Here is a 25,730-nt window from a genome sequence, read left to right as displayed (position 1 = left end):
TTCTTATAGGTATGTTATAAGGACGTAAAGCTTACACGAAATCTTCTTCAGGTACCGTATTGTACCACGATTTCTTCTCTGCTGCCATCGAAACTTACATCACAGTCATTCGCTACAATTTTCTGTCGTTTTGTTTGATTTCCCTATCCCCAATCTCGCCCTCTCATGTCATTGGTACCTTGCATGTCACAATATTTTCATTTCATTTTCTGATTCGTAAATTTTTATAATATTTTACGTCTTAATATCGAAAAACTAAATACTATTTTTACTAGAACGTACTGTCAAAATAACAGGTCGTCTTAACCATTTCTTAATAGACCTAAATTAATTTTTCTGTATCTTATGGAGTCCCAAATAAAATTAATGAACGGATTAACCCCTCACTCTGTATAAGTGTGGTATAAGTTCGAAAGGCTAACACGGAATTCCCTTTGGGTTTCCAGTCGGCAGTCTGTCGTCTTGTTCGATTCTCCTCTACCCAATTGCTTAGAGTGTTCTGCGTCGTAATATAGAAATAAAATATATATTAATTCTCCCAGAAAGTGCCACTAAAACAACGATTCTTTTTGGACCATTTAATAACAGACCCAAATTATTGTTTTTCTATATTTCATAGACCCACATTAGCGGAATAAAGTGATTAACGACTTATTCCTTACTGAGACGGTGTAACCACGAAAGGCTGACACGGAATTTTCTTCGGGCTCCTCGTTATGCCTCGACTTTTTCCGTGCTGCTATCGATATATCGAAAATTCGCGACAGGTGTCACTGGCCATTGACACTCGAGTCGTTTTGTTTTAATTCCCCTCTTCCCACCCCCATCCCTACCCTTCCCCAGATTTTCCCCCCTTCCCTCCAGTCTACCGACGATATACCTCGATACACTGCATCGACGCCCCGCGGACGGCGTCGATAACCTGTTGCGAGAGTATCGACTCGGCCGCGACCCGCCTCAACAGGTGCGGCGCTTCAACTGGACCCTAGTCAGTGCCGCGCGGGACGTCGCCCGGTGCGCAACACTCACCAGGACGTCGACGGCGTCTGGGACGGACAACGCCTCGAACCAAGGGCCTCTCACCTGCGTCCGGGACCTAGCAGCACAGAAAGGACTACGGATGCGGCAAAGCGAAAATACTCTCCGCCGGGAACAGTGACTCTGCCGCGTATGGGACACGCCGTCGACTGTTTTTCGCACAGTGTTTGGCGCTCAGACATCTGTTTACTGCCCCAGTGCCGCCGCGTTCACACGGGTGTGCCCCAGTTCTTCGACTTCGCTGTGCCAAGTTCTTTTTTTTCCCCTTTTTTCTTTTTGCTCCACTTTCTTCGTCGCCTCATTCTTCTTGCCGCCGTCTTCTCACGGTCTCTCGTCGTTTCCTTTAAAGCGCAACCAGCGCCTCCGCGCGTAAGGAAAGTTGCCACAGGAGAGTGGAATAATTTCCGCCCCTCGACGTCTTCCACCTCCAACCGGTCCTCACCCCACTCCCTCCCCAAATAACGCTACTGTCTGCGTGTGGTGCGTGTGAAAAGTGCGTGCGTCTACAGCCATCAATCCGACGAGAACGGACAACAAACGGGCCCGCTGCCATTGGTTCTCGTTTTGTTTTCGTTCCTGCGCTCCGCACCGCCGCACTCCAGCCTAAACAGGTAGGTGAGCACAGCCACTAGCTTTGATCGTACAAATCAAACGTAATAGTCGGGCGAGGCTATCTCGCCCGCTTTCTTTAACATTATCGCCTAATTTAGCACCTTATTTGTACAGATAAAAAGTCCGTACGGAGAAAAAGTCTCTATCGTAATCCCGTCGGTGGATTTATTGACCAAAATAACACCGCGACCGCAGCCGGAAAGTCATTCCGTGGTGCCATCTCTTTTGGGGCTTATAGGCAGCCGCCCGAGTACGTCACATCCTACTCGAGTCATCGGAACAACACGGCACGTTTCGGGCCGCTGTGAAATATTCCTTTTCGGGTCATGAATTTTTCACGCTGCGGCGTTGATGACTTAATCGTGTTCGGGAAGACCGGTCCACTGTGTTTTCGTAATCCAGAGCCTTGTTGGCTGACACGGGAGCTCTCCGTTCCACTCTCAGGCGAGTGTTTCGGAGATACATGTCAGCTTAAGCTGCCCAAATAAATACAAGACCAATGGTGGGCTCACATCAGAGCTAATTGCCTCACTGTCGCGGAAAGGACAAAAGTTAAACCAACCGCAGTATCTCTCGTAGCATCTACAGTAACATAATACACTAAAAGTACCTCAAACCTGAGCTTATCCCCAAGATCATGTCTTATTATTACTATTATTATTATTATTATTATATATTTTTTATCTTCGTACTGATGAATAAGGATCAAGTAACAACTTGAGTTCCCCTTCGTTGTTTCCAATTTTACGAGTGCTTCCAATTTTACGAGTGCTCCAACTTGCCCACGTCTTTCCTTTCTTCTGTCCAATTCTACTCATTTCTTATTTATTCTGCCTTGAACGCCTCCTACATTATTTTATTGTTAAAAGAGATTCTTGCTATTATTTCCGACACATTGAAGTTGTTTCTAGTGTCTTCTTATTTCTGTAATGCATGCTATTGTTGACTTCTTTTTCCAGAAATAGAGGTATTCTCTTTCGTTAATCTTATCTCTGCATCCAAAGAAGATTAAACCTTGCTTCGCCGGTATATTATGTTTTTCTGTACGTTTTAGTAGATCTCCTCATTACTTCTCATTTTCCAACTATCTGTAGTTCGTATTACACTCATTATATTTGTGATAATTTGCCTTTCAGCTATGTTCTGTCCCTGCTTACAATATTGCGTTAAAAATTCACATTCACATAAAAACTACGGTCTTGCCACCGAGTTATATTGCTTAAGTTTTGTATTTCTGTATATGCATTTCTTGCTGTAGATATTTTTTGTGAAGCTCGTATGTAATGTTGCAAATTTTTCTAGTTTATTTCTGCTATGTATCATTATATATTTTATCTTTGTATTGATCAGTTATGACAAGTAACAACTTCAGTTCCTCTTCGTCGTTTCCAGTTTCTCGAGTGCACCAACATCTCCACCACTTGTCTTTTTCTTTCTTCTGTCAAATGCTACTTATTTTTTCTTAATTCCTCTGCTTTGAAAGCCCTCTAGATTAATTATTTTATTGTTAAAAAGAGATTCTTGCTATTATTTCTGATTCATTAAAGTTGTTTCTAGTGTCTTTCCATTTCTGTAATGCATGGTATTGCTGTTTGCTTTTTACACAACCACAGGAGTTCTCCATCGTTAACCTTTTCTCTGTGTCCAAACAAGATTAACCCTTGCTTTGCCTTCATGTCCTATTTTTCTGTACATTTCGGTACATCTCCTCATTGCTTCTCATTTTCCAACCGTCTGTAGTTCGTATTACACTCATTATGTTCCTAATATATCGTTAAAAATTCACATTCACATAAAAATTGTCCGATCTTACCACTGAGTTATATTACTTAAGTTTTTTATTTTTTCCTGTAGATATTTTTTTTCAAGCTCCGACACCTGTTGCAAATTTTTCTAGTTTTTTCTGCTTGATAATAGCACATAAGACCAGTGCTATTGGCTACTATTCATTCTGTTTTGTCTTTCTTCTCCTTTCTTCGTTATACTCGGTTAAAAAGTGCAGTTGGAATTACTAGCTATTAAGCATTATTCGTTACAATACCTTACCTGACTGTATCAGCATACAAGAGTATGTGTTTCTATGAAGAACATTATTCTCATTGTATATAGCTCAGCACCACAGAAATACTTTACAGCACTTCAAAATTATGTACATCTGAATTACTAAGTGTACGTTTTGTGAATGAACTTATCTTTTTGTAGATGTCTGATTGTCTTTGTTGGCCACCTCGATTACCGATACATCGCCATCAATACATAAGTATAATATACTTCATTCTTATTGAACAAAACTTGAAAATGAAAAGAAACTGAGAAATTGTTTGTGAAATGGTGTGTCTAAAAATAATTGAATGAAATAAATTAGATAAAAACATGATGCCCCTTCAGATACAGAAAATGAGGTGCCAACTGAGAATTTAAGAATCAGTGTTTAAGTCATAATAGTAGAATTTCAAACAGTGAGGGAGGACACGTGTCAGATGGAATTCCAGGTAGTGGTCTATTAATGTATGAGCACCTCAGTTGCTCTCCATGATTTCGAGCAACATTCGAATACACGTCAAACGTTTCTCTAATCCATTTTATTTCATAACTTAAGCGATTCCTCAACACTATTTGTCCGTCTTCTTTTTCAATCTTCTTTCCATTCTTCGGTTACTCTTGTAAGGTGACACGTAATATTCTCGTCAGTTCTCTGTCTGCGAATTAGACTTAACATGACTACGTGATATTCTGTACTTTGGACAGAGGAAAAAAGTTTCATGCAGTTGCCAAATATCTTGAAATTTTACAGATCGTTTTCGGAGTATTAGCATTACAAACGATTTGTTTGGGCTGATCAGAGTACTGTCTCATCGACAATCATCAAAGATGGTGCACACGTCTTTGGGAAATGACAAATAGTGGTACTGCAGCTCGAGTTAATTTCCGTCGTGCTTGGAAAAAAAATTCGGATAATTTCCGACTTATGCAAGCATAATTCACTTTTCTTTTTATTTTTCCTTGTCCATTTTAGTACTGTCTCGTGATTTTTATTTATTTTTTATGTATTACTCGCACACTAGAGCCCACCAGGGTGAATGGCTATAGTGTGTGGTAACCTACATCACCGTATAGGTAGTTTCAAAAAGTCGATGGCCGGCCAGTGTGGCCGAGCGGTTCTAGGCGCTTCAGTCTGGAACCACGCGACCGCTATGGTCGCAGGTTCGAATCCTGCCTCGGGCATGGATGTGTGTGATGTCCTTAGGTTAGTTAGGTTTAAGTAGTCTAAGTCCAGGGGACTGATGACCTCAGATGTTAAGTCCCATAGTGCTCAGAGCCATTTGAACCATTTTTTGAAAAAGTCGATCTCACTGATGGGGTCACCTCCTTGTCAGTGCGGTAGTCCATCTTTTCGTTGGCGCTCATTAGGTGTTTCTTATTGGTTGGACTGGACGACATGTTATGTTACAGACGTTAAGAACCTTTATTCGTGTTATGGAGATCCCTGCCAGAAATCCACGATCTGCCGTCAAGATTTCCACGAGTTCCCCAAAGCGCTCCGGACTGGGATGGTTCCTTTTAAAGAACACGTCCGATGTCCTTCCTCGACCTTCCCCAGTCCGACTTTGTGCTCCGTCTGTAATAACGTATTCGTCGACGAGACGTCGGAGCAAAGATTAATTTATTTCGGCTCATCAGATGTGTCTTTCTCTGTAGATAGCACTTAGTCTTTAGACTGTGATGCCGCTTACCTACATGCCGTAACACTAGCAGCTCTGCACGTATCGTTTTGCATTGTAACGCATCAGAACCAGATTTTTCACAAATTAAAAGTGCAATTTATCATCGATTTTTGCGCGACAAATTACCTGCGCTTCACTAGAACATTACCTTCCCAGAAAGACAACAGAAGTGGTTTTTTGCGCGATGGCAGAGTAGCGACGGGAAAAACACCGACCACTTAAAACTGATACCGGGACTTTAGTTCTGAATAACCGCTATTTCTCGGTACTTCTTTAGTCTCGGTTACAACATGTCTTTTTATTTTTTCCTGATATTCGGTTGTGGAACCCATATATCAGCGTACCGTAAGACTGGTAATAAAATGTTTAGTTTTCAGGTAACGATTTTTCTAGAAACAAGATTGCTAGGACGTTCTGTGGCTTCTAAAAGATTCGTAGTATTCTGAATGATATTGATTTCTAATGAAATGAGTAAAATTACAGATGAGCCCATTACAGAACGATTATTTATGAACGGATTCAAAAATGGTTCAAATGGCTCTGAGCACAATGGGACTTAACATCTGAGGTCATCAGTCCCCTAGAACTTAGAACTACTTAAACCTAACTAACCTAAGGACACCACACACATCCATGCCCAAGGCAGGATTCGAACCAGCGACCGAAGCAGCAGCGCGGATCCGGACTGAAGCGCCTAGAACCGCTTGGTCACAGCGGCCGGCATGAACGGATTGGAGAATAGTAATCGGCCATCGTATTAATTCATTACTGAAATTTTAACTATTGTCATGTGTTTGTTCCCGGAAAACGTCGTATTTTGCGTATTGTCCAAGTTACTCATTTCAATTTTTGAAAGGGGCATTTTCAGTTCCATCAGTAGAAAATTACCTTAAAAGATAAAGATATATATTTAAGTAAAACATGCTTTTTTCATTCGAAATCTATATCTACATCTACATCTACATGATTACTCTGCAATTCACATTTAAGTGCTTGGCAGAGGGTTCATCGAACCACAATCATACTATCTCCCTACCACTCCACTCCCGATCAGCGCGCGGGAAAAACGAACACCCAAACCTTTCTGTTCGAGCTCTAATTTCTCTTATTTTATTTTGACGATCATTCCTACCTATGACGGTTGGGCTCAACAAAATATTTTCGCATTCGGAAGAGAAAGTTGGTGACTGAAATTTTGTAAATAGATCACGACGCGACGAAAAACGTCTTTGCTTTAATGACTTCCATCCCAACTCGCGTATCATATCTGCCACACTCTCTCCCCTATTACGTGATAATACAAAACGAGCTGCCCTTTTTTGCACCCTTTCGATGTCCTCCGTCAATCCCACCTGGTAAGGATCCCACACCGAGCAGCAATATTCTAACAGAGGACGAACGAGTGTAGTGTAAGCTGTCACTTTAGTGGACTTGTTACATCTTCTAAGTGTCCTTCCAATGAAACGCAACCTTTGGCTCGCCTTTCCCACAATATTATCTGTGTGGTCTTTCCAACTGAAGTTGTTCGTAATTTTAACACCCAAGTACTTAGTTGAATTCACAGCCTTGAGAATTGTACTATTTATCGAGTAATCGAATTCTAACGGATTTCTTTTGGAACTCATGTGAATCACCTCACACTTTTCGTTATTTAGCTTCAACTGCCACCTGCCACACCATACAGCAATCTTTTCTAAATCGCTTTGCAACTGATACTGGTCTTCGGATGACCTTACTAGACGGTAAATTACAACATCATCTGCGAACAACCTAATAGAACTGCTCAGATTGTCACCCAGGTCATTTATATAGATCAGGAACAGCAGAGGTCCCAGGACGCTTCTCTGGGGAACACCTGATATCACTTCAGTTTTACTCGATGATTTGCCGTCTATTACTACGAACTGCGACCTTCCTGACAGGAAATCACGAATCCAGTCGCACAACTGAGACGATACCCCATGGGCCTGCAGCTTGATTAGAAGTCGCTCGTGAGGAACGGTGTCAAAAGCCTTCCGGAAATCCAGAAACACGGAATCAACCTGAGATCCCCTGTCGATAGCGGCCATTACTTCGTGCGAATAAAGAGCTAGCTGCGTTGCACAAGAAAGATGTTTTCTGAAACCATGCTGATTACGTATCAATAGATCGTTCCCTTCGAGGTGATTCATAATGTTTGAACACAGTCTACGCTCCAAAACCCTACTGCAAACCGACGTCAATGATATAGGTCGATGGATTACTCCTACTACCCTTCTTAAACACTGGTGCGCCCTTCACTTGTATATAAAACAAGCGCATAGCGCAGTTGTTAGATTGGTTTAAATGAGCTTGGTTCAAATGGCTCTAGGCATTAAGGGTCTTAACATCTGAGGTCATCAGTCCCCTGGACTTAGAACTACTTAAACCTTACTAACCTAAGGAGATCACACACAGCCATGCCCGAGGCAGGGTTCGAACCTGCGGTCGTACAGGAGCGGGGTTCTGCATGAAGCGCCTAGAAGCGCTTGGCCACAGCGGCCGGCCAGGAAGGAGGTAAACGGCTCGTGTTGACTGTAGTTCAATCATGTCTAAGCAGGCAATACCGCAGTTCGATCGCGTCCGCATTGTTACTTTGTGCCAGGAAGGGAAGTGTCCAGGCGTCTCGGAGTGATGTTCGGACATGTAGGAGATACAGAGAGACAGGAACTGTCGATGTCATGCCTCGCACAGGCCGCCCAAGGGCTACTACTGCAGTGCATGACCGCTACCTACGGATTATGGCTCGGAGGAACCCAAACAGCAACGCCACCATGTTGAATAATCCTTTTCTTGCAGCCACAGGACATCGTTTTATGACTCAAACTTTGGAAATAGGCTGCATGATGCGCAACTTCACTCCCGACGTCCATGGCGAGGTCCAACTTTGCAACCACGGCACAATGCAGCGTGGTACATATGGGCCCAACAACACTGTCCAGCGAGTGCAGCAAGGTGAAGGTTACCTGCTGTTTTGGGGTGGCATTATGTGGGGCCGACGTATGCCACTGGTAGTCGTGGAAGGCGCCGTAACGGCTGTACGATACATGAATGCCATCCTCCGACCAATAGTGCAACCATATCGGCAGCATATTGGGGAGGCTTTCGTCTTGATGCACGACAACTCGCGCCCCCATCGTGCGCATCTTGTGAATGACTTCCTTCATGATAACGATATCGCTGGACTAGAGTGGCCAGCATGTTCTCCAGACATGAACCCTATCGAAAAGCTTGGGATAGATTGAAAAGGGCTGTTTATAGACGGCGTCACCCACCAACCACTCTGAGGTTCAAATGGTTCAAATGGCTCTGAGCACTATGGGATTTAACATCTATGGTCATCAGTCCCCTATAACTTAGAACTACTTAAACCTAACTAACCTAAGGACATCACACAACACCCAGTCATCACGAGGCAGAGAAAATCCCTGACCCCGCCGGGAATGGAATCCGGGAACCCGGGCGCGGGAAGCCAGAACGCTACCGCACGACCACGAGCTGCGGACCCCACTCTGAGGGATCTACGCCGAATCGCCATTGAGGAGAATCTGAACCAACAGTGCCTTGATGAACTTGTGGATAGTGTGCCACGACGAATACAGGCATGCATCAACGCAAGATGACGTGCGACTGGCACCGGTGTGTACAGCAATCTGGACCACCACCTCTGAAGGTCTCGCTGTATGGTGGTACAATATGGAATGTGTGGTTTTCATGAGCAATAAAAAGGGTGGAAATTGTGTTTATGTTGCTCTCTATTCCAATTTTATGTACAGGTTCCGAAACTCTCGGAACAGAGGTGATGCAAAACTTTTTTTTTGATGTGTGTATATGGGCGCAGCGGATGGCCGAAGGGAGCGCCTGCCGTCATCTGCTGTACGGCCCGGTAGCAGCCTCTGAATGGCCTCTTTCTCGTATTGTTTTATAACACTTTCATTAATTAATTTAGAATCTTCGTAATTTTTTATGAATGAAGTGAAGTTAGCTTTAAGTACAGAAAAAGTTTTAGCTCGACTGCATTGAAACTGTGGCGTCTAGAATTTTTAGAACGGAACCGACGGTAGAACATGACCTCTGAACTACAACTTTAAGAGATCTTATATTAACTGGTATTTACATCGAAGTTCAGATGGTTCAAATGGCTCTGAGCACTATGGGACGCAACTGCTGAGGTCATTAGTCCCCTAGAACTTAGAACTAGTTAAACCTAACTAACTTAAGGACATCACAAACATCCATGCCCGAGGCAGGATTCGAACCTGCGACCGTAGGGGTCTTGCGGTTCCAGACTGCAGCGCCTTTAACCGCACGGCCACTTCGGCCGGCTTTATATCGAAGTCTTGAAACTTGTTATAGCTGTGTTATATAATAGACGTAATCAAGTGCTGTAATGAGAACTTTCTACCATTCATATAAACGATACTTAATCCATTGCAAATAAGGCCGTTTTGGTTCCAAATTTAGTTTTCAGTAAATTACTCGAAAACTATTAGGGGCAGGAAAATGGGTAATAAAGTTAATGTTTTTATATAAAACTGAAGCTTCAAACGAATTTTCACCGTTCTGAGTCTAATATTTAGCGCCTTCAGTTTTTCGTAAAAAAAACTCCGATTTTAACCAGATTATTGCTCCGATCAAGTTCAGACTTGTAACAGTTGATTTTTACATACATTTCCACATTCTGAACAATTTTTGGCTTTCTAGCTTTATTATTTTAGCGCCACTTGTTTTTTTTTATTTAAAATGTTTTATTTAGGAAATCATATTCATCAAATCACTCTGAGATTTAACAATTTTAATATTAATGTATTGAAGCATATGTTTACAATGTTCGGGAAGGTTACTTTAATTTTTAATTTCATCCTTAGATTATGGCGCATTACTTGTATGCTACGCAAGGGCGCGTTGTGAAGACGTGGCGCTAGTAGCAGTGAACTGTGTTAAGTCCTCTCTGTGCATCTCAAATGAAACAGCGCTTAACCGAGCGAGGTGGCGCAGTGGTTAGCACACTGGACTCGCATTCGCGAGGACGACGGTTCAAACCCGCGTCCCGCCATCCTGATTTAGGTTTTCCGTGACATCCCTAAATAGCTACAGGCAAGTGCCGGCCGGGGTGGTTCCTCTGAAAGGGCACGGCCGATCTCCACACCTAACGCGATGGGACCGATGACCTCGTTGTTTGGTCCCCTGCCCCCAAATCAACCATCATCGCTTGTTTCGCCACAACTACCGTATAGACGAGATGCGGCAAGTATACCATCCAATAGGCCACAACTCACGCTAACAGGTACATTATTGTCTGAGCAGCGATGTACGAATTCTGATGCCATGTGTTTTGAGATGTGATATTTACTGGTATTAAGGGAAACGTGGAAGGGAGGACCCACCAATGTAACTTTCTTTTCGCACAACCTGTTTACCTAACAATATATAATCATAAATTTCTTTTCTTTACAAATAAACAAATTTGTGAAATGAATAAGATCTTACAAGAGAAATCGAAACAAGAACAACATGACACTAATTACAAGGACTGAGACCTCCAGCGCGCCCGTTATCGGGTGAAACAGCGGTGTTTACTACCGCGCTGGACACATATTAAATGCCCTTCTGCAACACCTGAAAACATATAACTAATATTGATGACAAGAGGGTTTCAATTACGCAAACAAATGACGTAATTTTTTTTATTTGGAAACTGTATGTCGAAAGGTTCGGGGGTTAAGATGCGCACCTACGCTTAGAGATTGAACAAATCGGGAAACAGTTATGACAATGAGAAGGCTTGCTTCAAAGCGAGCAACCTTTTCGTTTCAATCAGCAACCAAGAGGCGACAGGATCCCAACGCGTCCCTTTGGACAGTCTTATTCTGACAACAGTCCTTGTGACAGTTGGCTGTTAACATGACAAAAGTTAAACTGCTTCTCAATTCTGCGGTCCGCTCTGAAGGTGCGTTTTAAAACATTACGTATGAGCGCTTACTACAGGAGAACTCACTCGGCGGAACCACAAGATCCAGTTAAAAATACACGAAAAATGACACGGTCTTTCAAAGCCAGGAACGCAAAAGTTAGTACCACACTTAGTTCAGATTATCTCAAATGCAATTACAATCAAGGAATTGAACCGGTTAACATCTAAATCTAACCACAAGACGCCTGTTTGTTTAACGGCAACCTGTGCCTTGGTGCAATTGTTCCGACTGTATTTCCGACCAGGAGTTGATTCATTAAATCATTAATGATCGGGTATAAACTAGAAAGGAAGGGCAATATAATATCAGAACAATTTTTTAAGCGACAACCAGTGTCTTAGTACAATACTACGGCCTATATTTACGACCAAAGAGCTGACCGAGTAAAACTCCGAGGGTCGGATGCAAACCAGAAAATAATTAGGACGTCGGGTAGACAATGACACCAATCATCACGAGGATTACAGAAAGTTGCTCCCCTTTCTCAGCAAGTAGCTCCATGGATCCAAGCTGCGTCGCGGCGGTTACTGAGTAGTGAAGATGAAAACCTGGTAGAAGAGGGCATAGTCCCGGCGGAGTTTCGAGTCCTCCCTCGGGCATGGGTGTGTCTATTTGTTCTTAGGATAATTTAGGTTAAGTAGTGTGTAAGCTTAGGGACTGATGACCTTAGTAGCTAAGTCCCATAAGATTTCACACACATTTGAACATTTTAGAAAAGAAACTTCCTGGCAGATTAAAACTGTGTGCCCGACCGAGACTGGAACTCGGGACCTTTGCCTTTCGCGGACAAGTGCTCTACTTGCCCACGAAAGGCAAAGGTCCCGAGTTCGAGTCTCGGTCGGGCACACAGTTTTAATCTGCCAGGAAGTTTGATATCAGCGCACACTCTGCTGCAGAGTGAAAATCTCATTCTGGAAACATCCCCCAGGCTGTGGCTAAGCCATGTCTCCGCAATATCCTTTCTTTCAGGAGTGCTGGTTCTGCAAGGTTCGCAGGAGAGCTTTTGTAAAGTTTGGAAGGTAGGAGACGAGATACTGGCAGAAGTGAAGCTGTGAGACCGGGCGTGAGTCGTGCTTCGGTAGCTCAGATGGTAGAGCACTTGCCCGCGAAAGGCAAAGGTCCCGAGTTCGAGTCTCGGTCGGGCACACAGTTTTAATATGCCGGGAAGTTTCATATCAGCGCACACTCCGCTGCAGAGTGAAAATCTCATTCAGGATTTTAGAAAAGGACAGCCAGGCCACGAGCGGTCGTCCGACACGAATGTTGCCAACCAGTCGACGGGATGTTGGCCTGCTGCTTGCAGTCGATGCTGACTCCGGTCAAGTACTCCGGTATCCTTCCTGTACACAGGTCCTCCTTGCGCAGCTCGTGGCTTCGGCCGCTCGGACCTCGTGACCGCCTCTTGTCGCGGCGCTACCTCCAACTCCCAAACATGGTGCTTCCTTTCTCGGGCCATCGAACCCGTATTTATATCGGCAAGCAAAGAGCTTCTGAGGACACAGCCCACAGATACCAACTCTTCCTCACAGATATTCGCAACGGGACCACAAGAGGGGCAGTCGATACTACCCTTACAACTAGTGCCGCCAGACAGGGCAGTTTACTAACTTAATGGCGCCACGGCTCATGTTTGTTGCTAATATCTGTCGCCATTGTTATTAAAATAGCACTGATCGCTTTCCCCATTTTCTGTGATGACACAGCCTTTCAAAGCAATGGAAATTTTAAGGATAAAAATTACTCGTTTTTTAAAAAGATGCTTTGGTATGGCTGCTGTGGCTAGTTGGTATTTTCTGTATTTTTTCTTTTTTTTGTAAATATGGTTATAAGCGCAAAATAAGAAAAACATCTGTTATAACCGAGATCAAACGAATACCGAAAAATACCGGTTATTCGGAACTAAAATACCATCATCGATTTTTACCGGTCTGTTTTTCTCATCCCTACGTGACGCGCATCATACCACGATTAGGCTGTTTTTAGCTGAAAGTCGTTTGTGTAAAATAGACGTACGGTCGGAGGCAGGTAAGACAACCGTTGTGTTCAAAACAACTATGTGGTTGAGGCTAGTCAGCCGTGGCGAGCTGGCGCCAGTGTTATTTTGTTCGTGTATCGTTGAGAACGATTGTGGTTGAGCTAAGCTGTCTTTGCTCATCGCGTGTCTTATCTTCCGGGTTGGCGGGCGAATCGAGTTGGTTGTTAGCCTTTGACGGGTAACCCTGGAGTTCTCGTGACATTCGCTGGGAGACGAGTGTCAACGTCTGCCGAACGACCTGATGACCGTTATATGTTGTGGTGTGAAGTTGGTAGGGCGTTTTGGCGACATGGGCAGCTTGGAGATACAAGTTCTGTGACTTCGTTGGGAAGCTGTGGAACCCACTGTGTACGTTATATGAAGCAAGTGGTCGTAATTGGGTTTCGTTGACCGACGCATTCAGAGGCATTTAAATTTTATTATTATGGTGAGACTTCCATAGTCGAAGTCGAAGATGGTGTGGAAGAGTTGAGTTGGCCTAGTTAAATGGTGGCCGTTATTTGAAAGCTTTCTCAGAAGTTTTACTACTCCTCTGTGTTTCTTGTAATCAAATTATTTTATAAATTGCAATTGTTTCGAAGAAAATGCCTTTTTTGCATGCTGCACATCGAAATTTTTTATATTTATTTATGCACTCACAAGGGAACCTCCCCATCCCACCCCCCTCAGATTTAGTTAGAGGTTGGCACAGGGATAGGCCTTGAAAAACTGAACACAGATCAATCGGGAAAACAGGAAGAAGTTGTGTGGAACTATGAAAAAAATAAGCAAAATATACGAACTGAGTAGGCCATGCGCAAGGTTGGCAACATTTAGGAGACTGTCAGCTTGCGAGCGCCATTGTCCCGTGGTTAGTGTGAGCAACTGCGAAATGAGAGGTCTTTGGTTCAAATCTTCTCTCGAGTGAAAACTTTAATTTTTTATTTTCAGACAATTATTAAAGTTCAGGCACTCACACATAATCAACTTCGCTCTCCAAAATTCCAGGACATGTTTAGATTTGCTTGGACATATACAGGATTTGACGGTCTACACACGGAAACATTTGAAAACGTAAAAAACATATGTTTTGACAGAGCACAGAGAAAACTGTGCGACTGTGAAACTCATTTGTTCAGTTTATGTGACAACTCTTATGTTTTCATCACTTTTTTGGGAGTGATTATCACATCCACAAGAAAACCTAAATCGGGCAAGGTAGAAGAATCTTTTTACCCATTCGCCAAGTGTGCAAGTTAGGTGGGTCGACAACATATTCCTGTCATGTGACGCACATGCTGTCACCAGTGTCGTATAGAATATATCAGACGTGTTTTCCTGTGGAGGAATCGGTTGACTTATGACCTTGCGATCAAATGTTTTCGGTTCCTATTGGAGAGGCACGTCCTTTCGTATACTAATCGCACGGTTTTGCTGTGCGATCGCAAAACACAGACACTAAACTTATTACAGTGAACAGAGACGTCAATGAATGAACGGACAGTTCGTAACTTTGCGAAAATAAAGAAAATAAAATTTTCACTCGAGGTAGGACGCGAACCAAGGACCTCTCGTTCCGCAGCCGTTCACTCTAACCACGGGACCACGGCGCTCCTGAGTTCAGATTGTCCTTGATGTTGCCTATCTTGCACATGGACTACTCAGTTTGTATATTTTGCTTATTTTTTCATAGTTTCACACAACTTCTTCCTGTTTTCTCGATTGATCTGTGTTCAGTTTTTCAGGACCTATCCACTGCGTCAATTTATAACTAAATCTGAGGGGGGTGCGATGGGGAGGTTCCCTTGTCAGACGCGTTTCGCCTTTTTTGCAAGGCATCTTCAGTGGGTGTCAGGTTACTTCTAATTCATTGCATCTAAGCAAACTGCTTTTTCTCATCTGGCAACCAGGTGGACATCTTACAGTTCACTTTCCGCTCACTGTTTGAAACTCTGTATTAAAAAGCTGGCAGTGAATCTCTGTATTAAAACTCTGTATTAAAAAGAAGGCTGTTACAGTTATGTGTAACGTAAACAGTGAACTGTAAGATGTCCACTTGGTTGCCAGATGAGAAAAAGCAGTTTGCTTAGATGCAATGAATTAGAAGTTTCCTGACACCCGTGAAGATACCTTGTAAAAAAGGTGAAACGAGTCTGCGTGCATAAATAAAAATAAAAATTTCGATGTCAGCAAGCAAAAAAGACATTTTCTTCGAAAAAACTGCAATTTATATACAGCTACTGCGAAAATGGCCATTACAAGAAACTTTTTAAATGATTTTACGTTGGCGTTTTCGAAGCCTGCACTCTATTAATACAGTTTTCCGTGTGTAAAATGCTTAAGGTCAAAGTTAATAATTTGTCAGTAGTGTAACTTGTTCCTTTACACGCTTAGCTATATATCGAGGCAAAGGTTCTGCCGAGTGTTCCTGTGTTTCAGAGGTACTGGAATGTCTTTGTGATTCGCGCAAAAACCTTCGATTGTGCCAGCGCCTTGGCTGCGAGTGATATATCATCCGAGGTCTAGACGTGGCAGTGTTTAAGAACCTGTCCACGACCGGGAGTGGTTCACATACCGCCTTCCAAAGTTTAGTATTTATCTTCCTTCCGTCAAGGCGGGTTAAGCTGTTAGATATATGAATATATATTGCATATAACCTGTTCTTATACGAAACTGTTTCCTTAAATATTACCGACTGGCAATTGGCTAAACTTTAGATTGCATAGCATCTGCTGAGTTCCTTGCGCAGCTCTTTCTAGTAGTCTTTTATTAACACGTCTGAGACCGTCAACATTCATTTTTAAAGAACAGTATTTCTGCTGTAGTTTTCTGTGCAAGTGGTTCTATCACGTTACGTAATTGGATCATAGCTTGGCACTAGTTCTGAAGTATCATTAAGTCACTCTTTACTGGTAACTGTTTCCATTATATGTAAAAAAAAAAAGTTCAAATGGGACTACCGAGCGAGGTGGCGCAGTGGTTAGACACTGGACTCGCATTCGGGAGGACGACGGTTCAATCCCGTGTCTGGCCTTACTGATTTAGGTTTTCCGTGATTTCCCTAAATCACTCAAGGCAAATGCCGGTATGGTTCCTTTGAAAGGGCACGGCCGACTTCCTTCCCCGTCCTTCCCTAATCCGATGAGACCGATGACCTCGCTGTCTGGTCTCCTTCCCCAAAACAACTCCCCCTTCCCCCCCCCCCCCCCAACTCATACGGGACTTAACTGCTACGGTCATCAGTCCCTAAGCTTACACACTACTTAACCTAAATTATCCTAAGGACAAACACACACACACACACACACACACACACCCATGCCCGAGGGAGGACTCGAACCTCCGCCGGGACCAGCCGCAATATATGTATGTTGAGGGAAATCCTATAAGGGAGTTTGAATTTCTGAAGTTTGTCAGTAATTCTGTTTCCTTGATAAGGGAAAATAAAGCGAGGGGTATTAATTAGTGCCTGGCAACGTTAAGTTTGTAACTGACCTTTTAACAAGTGCTTCTTTAATGGATTGAAACAGTAAGTTTATAAGGGTATTTTAGTGAAGAATATTAAGTGTGGCCATATTAATATAATAACTGGTTTTACGGAGATTGATGAAGTGGCTATGTGAAGTAATTGATAATTGCTATGCTTAAGGTATCTATAAATGCCTGGCACATTAAGTTGGCTCAAATGGCTCTGAGCACTATGGGACTTAACATCTGAGGTCATCAGTCCCCTAGAAGTTAGAACTAATTAAACCTAACTAACCTAAAGTCACCACACACAGCCACGCCCGAGGCAGGATTCGAACCTGCACATTAAGTTTTTATAACTTTCTCTTAAGGGACTGTTTATTTGAGTACTGAGTACGTTGGGTTTCTAACTGTATTTGCAAAGCTTTATCTACTGGCTCGTCCACAATTTGTAATTGGCAAATTCCTTAAAAGGCGTAGTGTATGTATAGTGTCTTCATTATAAATTGTGCCGGCCGGAGTGGTCGTGCGGTTCCAGGCGCTACAGTCTGGAACCGAGTGACCTCTGCGGTCGCAGGTTCGAATCCTGCCTCGGGCATGGATGTGTGTGATGTCTTTAGGTTAGTCAGGTTTAATTAGTTCTAAGTTCTAGGCGACTGATGACCTCAGAAGTTAAGTCGCATAGTGCTCCGAGCCATTATAAATTGTGACTACCAATCATGATTCCATCCCGCTTCCTCTTTTATGGTATCTAAGATATGGTGGGCAGGTGTGGTACGAAAAGGGAACCACGTACCAGCTAGGTTTATCTTCGACACAGATTCTTCGCCAGACCTACCTGGCGTCTACATCTACATCCATACCCCGCAAGCCACCTGACGGTGTGTGGCGGAGTGTACGTTGAGTACCTCTATCGGTTCTCCCTTCTATTCCAGTCTCGTATTGTTCGTGGAAAGAAGGATTGTCGGTATGCTTCTGTGTGGGCTCTAATCTCTCTGATTTTCGCGAGATATATGTAGGAGGGAGCAATATACTGCTTGACTCGTCGGTGAAGGTATGTTCTCGAAACTTCAACAAAAGCCCGTACCGAGCTACTGAGCGTCTCTCCTGCAGAGTCTTCCACTGGAGTTTATCTATCATCTCCGTAACGCTTTCGCGATTACTAAATGATCCTGTAACGAAAGGCGCTGCTCTCCGTTGGGTCTTCTCTATGTCTTCTATGAACCCTATCTGGTACGGACCCCACACCGGTGAGCAGTATTCAAACAGTGGGCGAACAAGTGTACTGCAACTTACTTTCTTTGTTTCCATTTCCTAAGGGTTCTTCCAATGAATCTCAGTCTGGCATCTGCTTTACCGACGATCATTTCTTTTTAAATCACTCCTAATGCGTGCCGGCCGGTGTGGCCGTGCGGTTCTAGGCGCTTCAGTCTGGAACCGCGTGACCGCTACGGTCGCAGGTTCGAATCTTGCCTCAGGCATGGATATGTGTGATTTCCTTAGGTTAGTTAGGTTTAATTAGTTCTAAGTTCTAGGCGACTGATGACCTCAGAAGTTAAGTCGCATAGTGCTCAGAGCCATTTGAACCAACTCCTAATGCATACTCCCAGATAATTTATGGAACTGATTGCTTCCAGTTGCTGACCTGCTATTTTTGTAGCTAAATGATGAAGGATCTATCTTTCTATGTATTCGCAGCACATTACACTTGTCTACACTGAGATTCAATTGCCATTCCCTGCACCATGTGAGGTGTTGGCAGAAGAGCCAACACCGTGTTGCTAGAGGAGGCCGAAATGCACGCTTTTAAGCTCACGTAGATTGGCGTGAGGTCTGGAACAAGGTAAAGTAATTATCCTACAAAGAAAAGAACGTAGTTCTTGGAATACTTAACTTTAATCCATAATTGGAGAACATCGCTCTTGTTTGTACATGCTTCACACGATAAATATCAAATGCTATGGCGCCTTGCTAGGTCGTAGCAAATGACGTAGCTGAAGGCTATTCTAACTATCGTCTCGGCAAATGAGAGCGTAATTTGTCAGTGTAGCTTCGCTAGCAAAATCTGCTGTACAACTGGGGCGAGTGCTAGGAAGTCTCTCTAGACATGCCGTGTGGCGGCGCTTGGTCTGCAATCACTGACAGTGGCGACACGCGGGTCCGGCGTATACTAACGGACCGCGGCCGATTTAAAGGCTACCACCTAGCAAGTGTGGTGTCTGGCGGTGACACCACACCATGCGTCAATTCGCTGCAGATCTTCCTGCATTTCGGTACAATTTTCCATTGTTACAACCTCTCGATATACCACCGCATCGTCCGCAAGAAGCGTCAGTGAACTTCCGATGTCATCCACAAGGTCACATATTTATATTGTGAATAACAACGGTCCTACGACACTCCCCTGCGGCACACCTGAAATCACTCTTACTTTGGAAGACTTCTCTCCATCGAGAATGATATGCTGCGATCTATTATCTAGGAACTCTTCAATCCAATCACACAATTGGTGTGATAGTCCATACGCTCTTACTTTGTTCACTAAACGACTGTGGGGAACTGTATCGAACGTCTTGCGGAAGTCAAGAAACACGGCATCTACCTGGGAACCCGTGAGTCTCGTAGACGAATAGCACGAGCTGGGTTTCACACGATCGTCTTTTTCGAAACCCATGCTGATTCCTACAGAGTAGATTTCTAGTCTCCAGAAAAGCCATTATACTCGAACATAATACGTGTTCCAACATTCTACAACTGATCGACGTTAGAGATATAGGTCTATAGTTCTTCACATCTGTTCTACGCCCCTTCTTGAAAACGGGGATGACCTGTGTCCTTTTCCAGTCCTTTGGAACGCTACGCTCTTCTAGAGACCTACGGTACACCGCTGCAAGAAGGGGGGCATGACCACTGGTGCCCTCTGTCCACGGTAGATTGGGTAGGTACGAGCATGTGTGTACGTGCGTGCAGCCCACACAGCGCGTAACAGCAGCGTAAGCGCACACGCACAGCCACGCAGCCTCCCGTGGCCTGTGCGGCTGCCGCCAACATCGACAGAGCCGGTGGTGCTCCCACTCCGTACCGCCGCGGCCATGAATAATGCATCAGGGCAGTGACGTAGCTCCGTGCCCCCGTTGCCCTGCGCAAGCGGCGTCAGCGTGCGACGTCTCGCCCCCCCTCTCCACCCCCCCCCCATGCCTTCTCTTCTCTGCTCTACTGTACGGTACACACAGGGACGCCCGCAGCCAACAGCCGGTACAGACGTGCCTGGAATGCGCACTGCTGTTAGAACATTAGAACATACTCCACTGATATCTTGCCAGACTCTGCCTTGGGCCATACTGAAACAGCATCCCCATTACTTTCGTCAGCGACTCTCAAACAGCGCAGAGTCCGTGCACCTGTTCTTCTTCTAGTGCTATCGGTTTCGGATGTTTGAGACCATCATAGCTACAGTAGCGACAAGAAATATTCTAGAATGATATTTTCACTTTGCAGCGGAGTGTGCGCTGATATGAAACTTCCTGGCAGATTAAAACTGTGTGTCGGACCGAGACTCGAACTCGGGACCTTGCCTTTCGTGGGCAAGTGCTCTACCATCTTTTTTTCTTTTATTCCACAAATATAGTAAAAAAATGGCTACAATGAAACGACATAAATAAGGCGACAGATAATTGAAGTCATAAATTACAGCATTCAAAGAATGAGTCTTTAGCAGTAGCACAATTTAGCATTTTCACTGTCACCTTCAACTGGTGGCAGTTCAGCACGGCACATTTTCTTCTTCTGCAGCCTGAGGTTTCTCATCACCATTCCCCAGACCCAAATTAATCATTCAGTAAATCCTTGATGTGTGTTCCTTTCAGGGTAAATTACGTGGACAGAGGAGCAGTCCCGAACAGCGACATCGCAAAATCCTTCACTGCCTTGTTATTTTTTGTCAATTTCAGCCTTCTAAACACATCCATAGGGAGTTCAAGATCTTCCTTTATATCAGACACCAGATGTTTGTCGCCATATTCTTGTATCTGCTGTACTACTGATTTATTTTTCATGTGTGACTTGCAGGTGAGTTTAGGGTCGGGAACGTGACCCAACACATTCTCTCTTTACTAGGAATCCAGTTCCTAACCTATACCCATTCTGTTGAAGACAATGTAATGTTGTTGCTTTAATTTAATCTGAAAGCGGTGCTGATATTCAAGACCATAAAAGTGGTTTAAAAGCTGTGAGCTGTCTAGGGAAGTTAACCTTGCATTACTGTGCAACTGTTTCACCAGGTATCTAGTCTAGCTTATCAAATTCCCAACCAGACTAACATTAATTATAATCTTTTAATAGTCTTACGACAACCGGTGATATATATATAAAAAAGAGAATTTAAATAAAAAGAAATAAATCAGTTTATATTTGGAAATTTATTTTAACATTGATCATTGAAATTTCAGCATATTAAATTTGATTCATAACTAAACTGGTGCCTTATTTAGGATTGTGAAAATGTGAGTTTGCGATCTTACGGAACACATCAAATGTGGAGCCAAGATTGGGAGACTGCATACAACACTGCATTCATAAAATAACACACGAAGAACGTTGAAACATATGCAAGAGGAAATTAACCACAACCAACCGATTCAATTTTCACCCAAAGAAGTTACGTTCGTAGCGCAATCCTGTCCGTCATGTAATTACCACACACTGGTATACTAAATTCATACTAACTCTCTGTGAAATCTTCCCGAAAAGAATAGCTGAGGGCTACTTTCATGATTACACCACATGCTTCACGTGGTCAACTTGGTTTACACCAAGAGTGTAACTCCACAATAATTTTGATAATTAAAATAAATTAGATCGAAAAGCAATTTACAAAAGAAAAACCTGGAACTGGTTATAATCTCACGCACATTCGCATTTAAGATTGATGATCTTAGTTAGAGTTACTGATCAACACGTGGTTCCACTTTACTCACAAAGTAGTGACAAAGCAACTACCGGAAGATATTCTGATCTTCACACTCGAATTACACTGCGTAGCAATTTAAGATAACATTAGATATTTTAGAGCTAAACCTGAAATAAAGGTGATCAAATTTTCAATTAGGCTGCACTTAAGAAATCCATTGTTCTAAAGACTTATAAGACACGCGCTTAGCCGGAGATCTTACCACTTCAGACGCTCGCCGCGGACAGACTGCCGTGGTCCCTTCCTGAGCGGTGGCTCACAAATACAAATGGAAGTGACCAGAGAGGCAGCTTCCTATACCAACATGACAAGGGACGGACAGGACCATACTAAGAATAGAAACCTCTTTGCGTCTAGAAAGCGTAGCTACCTGTTCCGGCGTTGGTCCTACTGTTCTCTAGCAAACAGGCTTGTCTGCTACCATCAAGCATGCAATTAGAAATACGTTTGCTCATTCATTCTTTCACACAGAAGGGAAGGGGGATGACAGTATCTTATCATATACGGTATGTAAAAGAAAGCGGACGTAGGTTCGGTATGAGACTGTGTGACATGAATTACATATAAACTGTGTTTTTAAGTGTAGTAGTGTGACAGATCGTTCTTGTTTATGTGTAAAAGTAACACGTTCCACTGCTCAGTCTCCTCCCAGATAGTCAGAAACACCACAGTAAATTTAGAAGAGGAATGTATGCCGTAAATGACAACAGATTTAAGAAATTAACATGAAAGGAATCCAACAGAGACCTTTCAACAATTCGGAGCATGTTACCATATTTCTTATTGTGATTCTGATATTTTAGTATCAAGCACGACTCACGCCCCGTCGTGACAGATTTACTTCTGCACATTACTTCCTCTCCTACTTTCCAAGCTTCACAGAAGCTCTTCTGCGAACCTTGCAGAACTAGCACTCCTGGAAGAAAGGATATTGCGGAGACATGGCTTAGCCACAGCCTGGGGGATGTTTCCAGAATGATATTTTCACTCTGCAGCGGAGTGTGCGCTAATATGAAACTTCCTGGCAGATTAAAATTGTGTGCCAGACCGAGACTCGAACTCGGGACCTTTGCCTTTCGCGGTCCGCCACCCAGTTTTAATCTGCCAGAAAGTTTCAAGAAATATTCTGACAAACACATTTTCGCCGCTAGTGTGTGCGTCGTTCGTTTCCTGTCTAGCGAGTCCGTCTTGTCTCACTGTGCAGCGGCACGCGTGGTTGCACTGACGAGCCAAAAAATTATTAACACCTGCTTAATAGCTTGTTTATGCGACTCTGGAAGGAAATACTGAGTGATCAAAAAGTCAGTATAAATTTGAAAACTCAATAAATCACGGAATAATGTAGATAGAGAGGTACAAATTGATACACATGCTTGGAATGACATGGGGTTTATGCAGGATGGCGCTCCACCCCATATTGCTAGACGCGTGAAAGATCTCTTGCGAGCGTCGTTTGGTGATGATCGTGTGCTCAGCCGCCACTTTCGTCATGCTTGGCCACCCAGCTCCCCAGACCTCAGTCCGTGCGATTATTGGCTTTGGGGTTACCTGTAGTCGCAAATGTATCGTGATCGACCGACATCTCTAGGGACGCTGAAAGACAACATCCGACGCCAATGCCTCACCATAACTCCGGACATGCTTTACAGTGGTGTTCACAACATTATTCCTCGACTACAGCTATTGTTGAATGATGGTGGACATATTGAGCATTTCCTGTAAAGAACATCATCTTTGCTTTGTCTTACTTTGTTATGCTAATTATTGCTATTCTGATCAGATGAAGCGCCATCTGTCGGACATTTTTTTGAACTTTTGTATTTTTTTGGTTCTAATAAAACCCCATGTCATTACAAGCATGTGTGTCAATTTGTACCTCTCTATCTACATTATTCCGTGATTTATTCATTTTTCAAATTTATGCTGAGCATTTGATAACCCAGTACATCACAGATACTGGATCCCCCAGTTTGTTGGTAGGTTTGTGGGGGTATGTGGCATTAGATGTCTACATACAGGTCGTGTAATTCGAGTAAATGATGGGCCGCTGATTTTTGCGTACGCATTAATGGCGCCCGATAGCGACCCAGATGGATACCAAAGGATTTACATCCGGCGGGTTTGGTCGCCAAGATATCAGTATGAATTCACCATAGTGCTCCTCAAACTTCTGTAGCAACATATGCGCAGTTATACTGCTGAAAAATTACATTGCCTTTGGGGAAGACTCAAGTATGAAGGGATGCAGGTGGTTCAAAGCTGTCAGCGTGTCTTCAATTACTACCACAGGCCCCATGCAAGCGCAGGACAATGTCTCCCTCAGCATAATACCGCTCGCACCAGCCTGCGTCCGTGGCACGTTTCGAGCAGTCGTTCACCTCGATGACAGCGTATATGGAGACAACCATCGACCCAGTATCGCAAAAGTATGATTCACCGAAGAGGCGACACGTTTCTATTGGTCAATGGTCGAATCCCAATGGTCCCGTGCCCACTTCAGTCACAAAGGACAATGTCGTTGGGTCAACCTGCGAACACACACACTGTGGAGCTGCATGTTCAACATTGTACAATGAACAGCGTGCTCTGAAACATTTGTGTGTACACCAGCGTTATGCTCTTTCCGCAGAGATGCCACAGATCACCATCTGTCCTACTTTACAGAGCAGGCAAGCGTCTGAGGCCCACGATCTGTGCCGGCCCATGTGGCCGAGCGGTTCTAGGCGGTTCAGTCTGGAACCGCGCTACCGCTACGCGCGCAGGTTCGAATCCTGTCTCGGGCATGGGTGTGTGTGATGTCCTTAGGTTTAAGTTGTCTAAGTTCTCGGAGACTGATGACCTCAGATGTTAAGTCCCATAGTGCTCAGAGCCATTTGAACCATTATGAACCCACGTTCTGTGAAGAGTCGTGGACATCCAATCATTTAGTGCCTAGCGGTAGTTTCACTGTCTTTATATCTGTTTCTGTAGATGCTCACGACAGCAGCAAGTGAACATTAACCGTTTTCGAGTAATAAAAATCTCCCCCTTTTTTTTAAAAAAAATTTTCACTCAGACATTGAAGTTTCTAATTTATCTACGATAACGTTGGAAGCTGAAGAAGTGAATTAAAATGTGTGCTGCAGCCAGGACTCGAACCCAGGTCTTCTTACTTACTAGGTAGATAGGGTGGACATCGCACCACCACAGCATTATAGTTGATATAGCTGCATAAACCACCGAAGTCAATTACACTCCCCAACACAAACTCCAATTCACATCTCCCCTTACATTGTCACTATTACCAGGGCTCTCCGGCATTGGAATAGCACCCCGGCATTGGACGTAATGGGGAATTGCTGTACTACGTGATCGTATAGATCTTAAATTAAATCTTCCCTTAGTACAACACTTCCCCATGTCGGAGAGTCCTAATATGTTGTTGTTGTTGTGGTCTTCAGTCCTGAGACTGGTTTGATGCAGCTCTCCATGCTACTCTATCCTGTGCAAGCTTTTTCATCTCCCAGTACCTACTGCAACCTACATCCTTCTGAATCTGCTTAGTGTACTCATCTCTTGGTAACCCTCTACGATTTTTACCCTCCACGCTGCCCTCCAATACTAAATTCGTGATCCCTTGATGCCTCAGAACATGTCCTACCAACCGATCCCTTCTTCTGGTCAAGTTGTGCCACGAACTTCTCCTCTCCCCAATCCTATTCAATAATTCCTCATTAGTTATGTGATCTGCCACTCCCCAATTCTGTTCAGTACCTCCTCATTAGTTACATGATCTATGCATCTAATCTTCAGCATTCTTCTGTAGCACCACATTTCGAAAGCTTCTATTCTCTTCTTGTCCAAACTATTTATCGTCCATGTTTCACATCCATACATGGCTACACTCCATACGAATACTTTCAGAAATGACT

General features: G+C 43.6%; 1 protein-coding gene across 1 annotated transcript in view; it reads left to right on the top strand.

Annotated features, from left to right (window-relative positions):
* Positions 1–445: 445 nt before the first annotated feature.
* Positions 446–25,730, top strand: part of LOC126424680 (uncharacterized) — a 454,138-nt gene continuing 428,853 nt past the window's right edge. The window contains exon 1 of the mRNA XM_050087408.1: positions 446–1,649. The gene's annotated coding sequence lies outside the window, so the exon portion shown is untranslated. The remainder of the gene's footprint in view (positions 1,650–25,730) is intronic.

The sequence above is a fragment of the Schistocerca serialis genome, chromosome 10 (assembly GCF_023864345.2).
Source record: "Schistocerca serialis cubense isolate TAMUIC-IGC-003099 chromosome 10, iqSchSeri2.2, whole genome shotgun sequence".
Classification (NCBI taxonomy): Eukaryota; Metazoa; Arthropoda; class Insecta; order Orthoptera; family Acrididae; genus Schistocerca; species Schistocerca serialis.
This window is presented reverse-complemented; position numbering and strand designations above follow the sequence as displayed.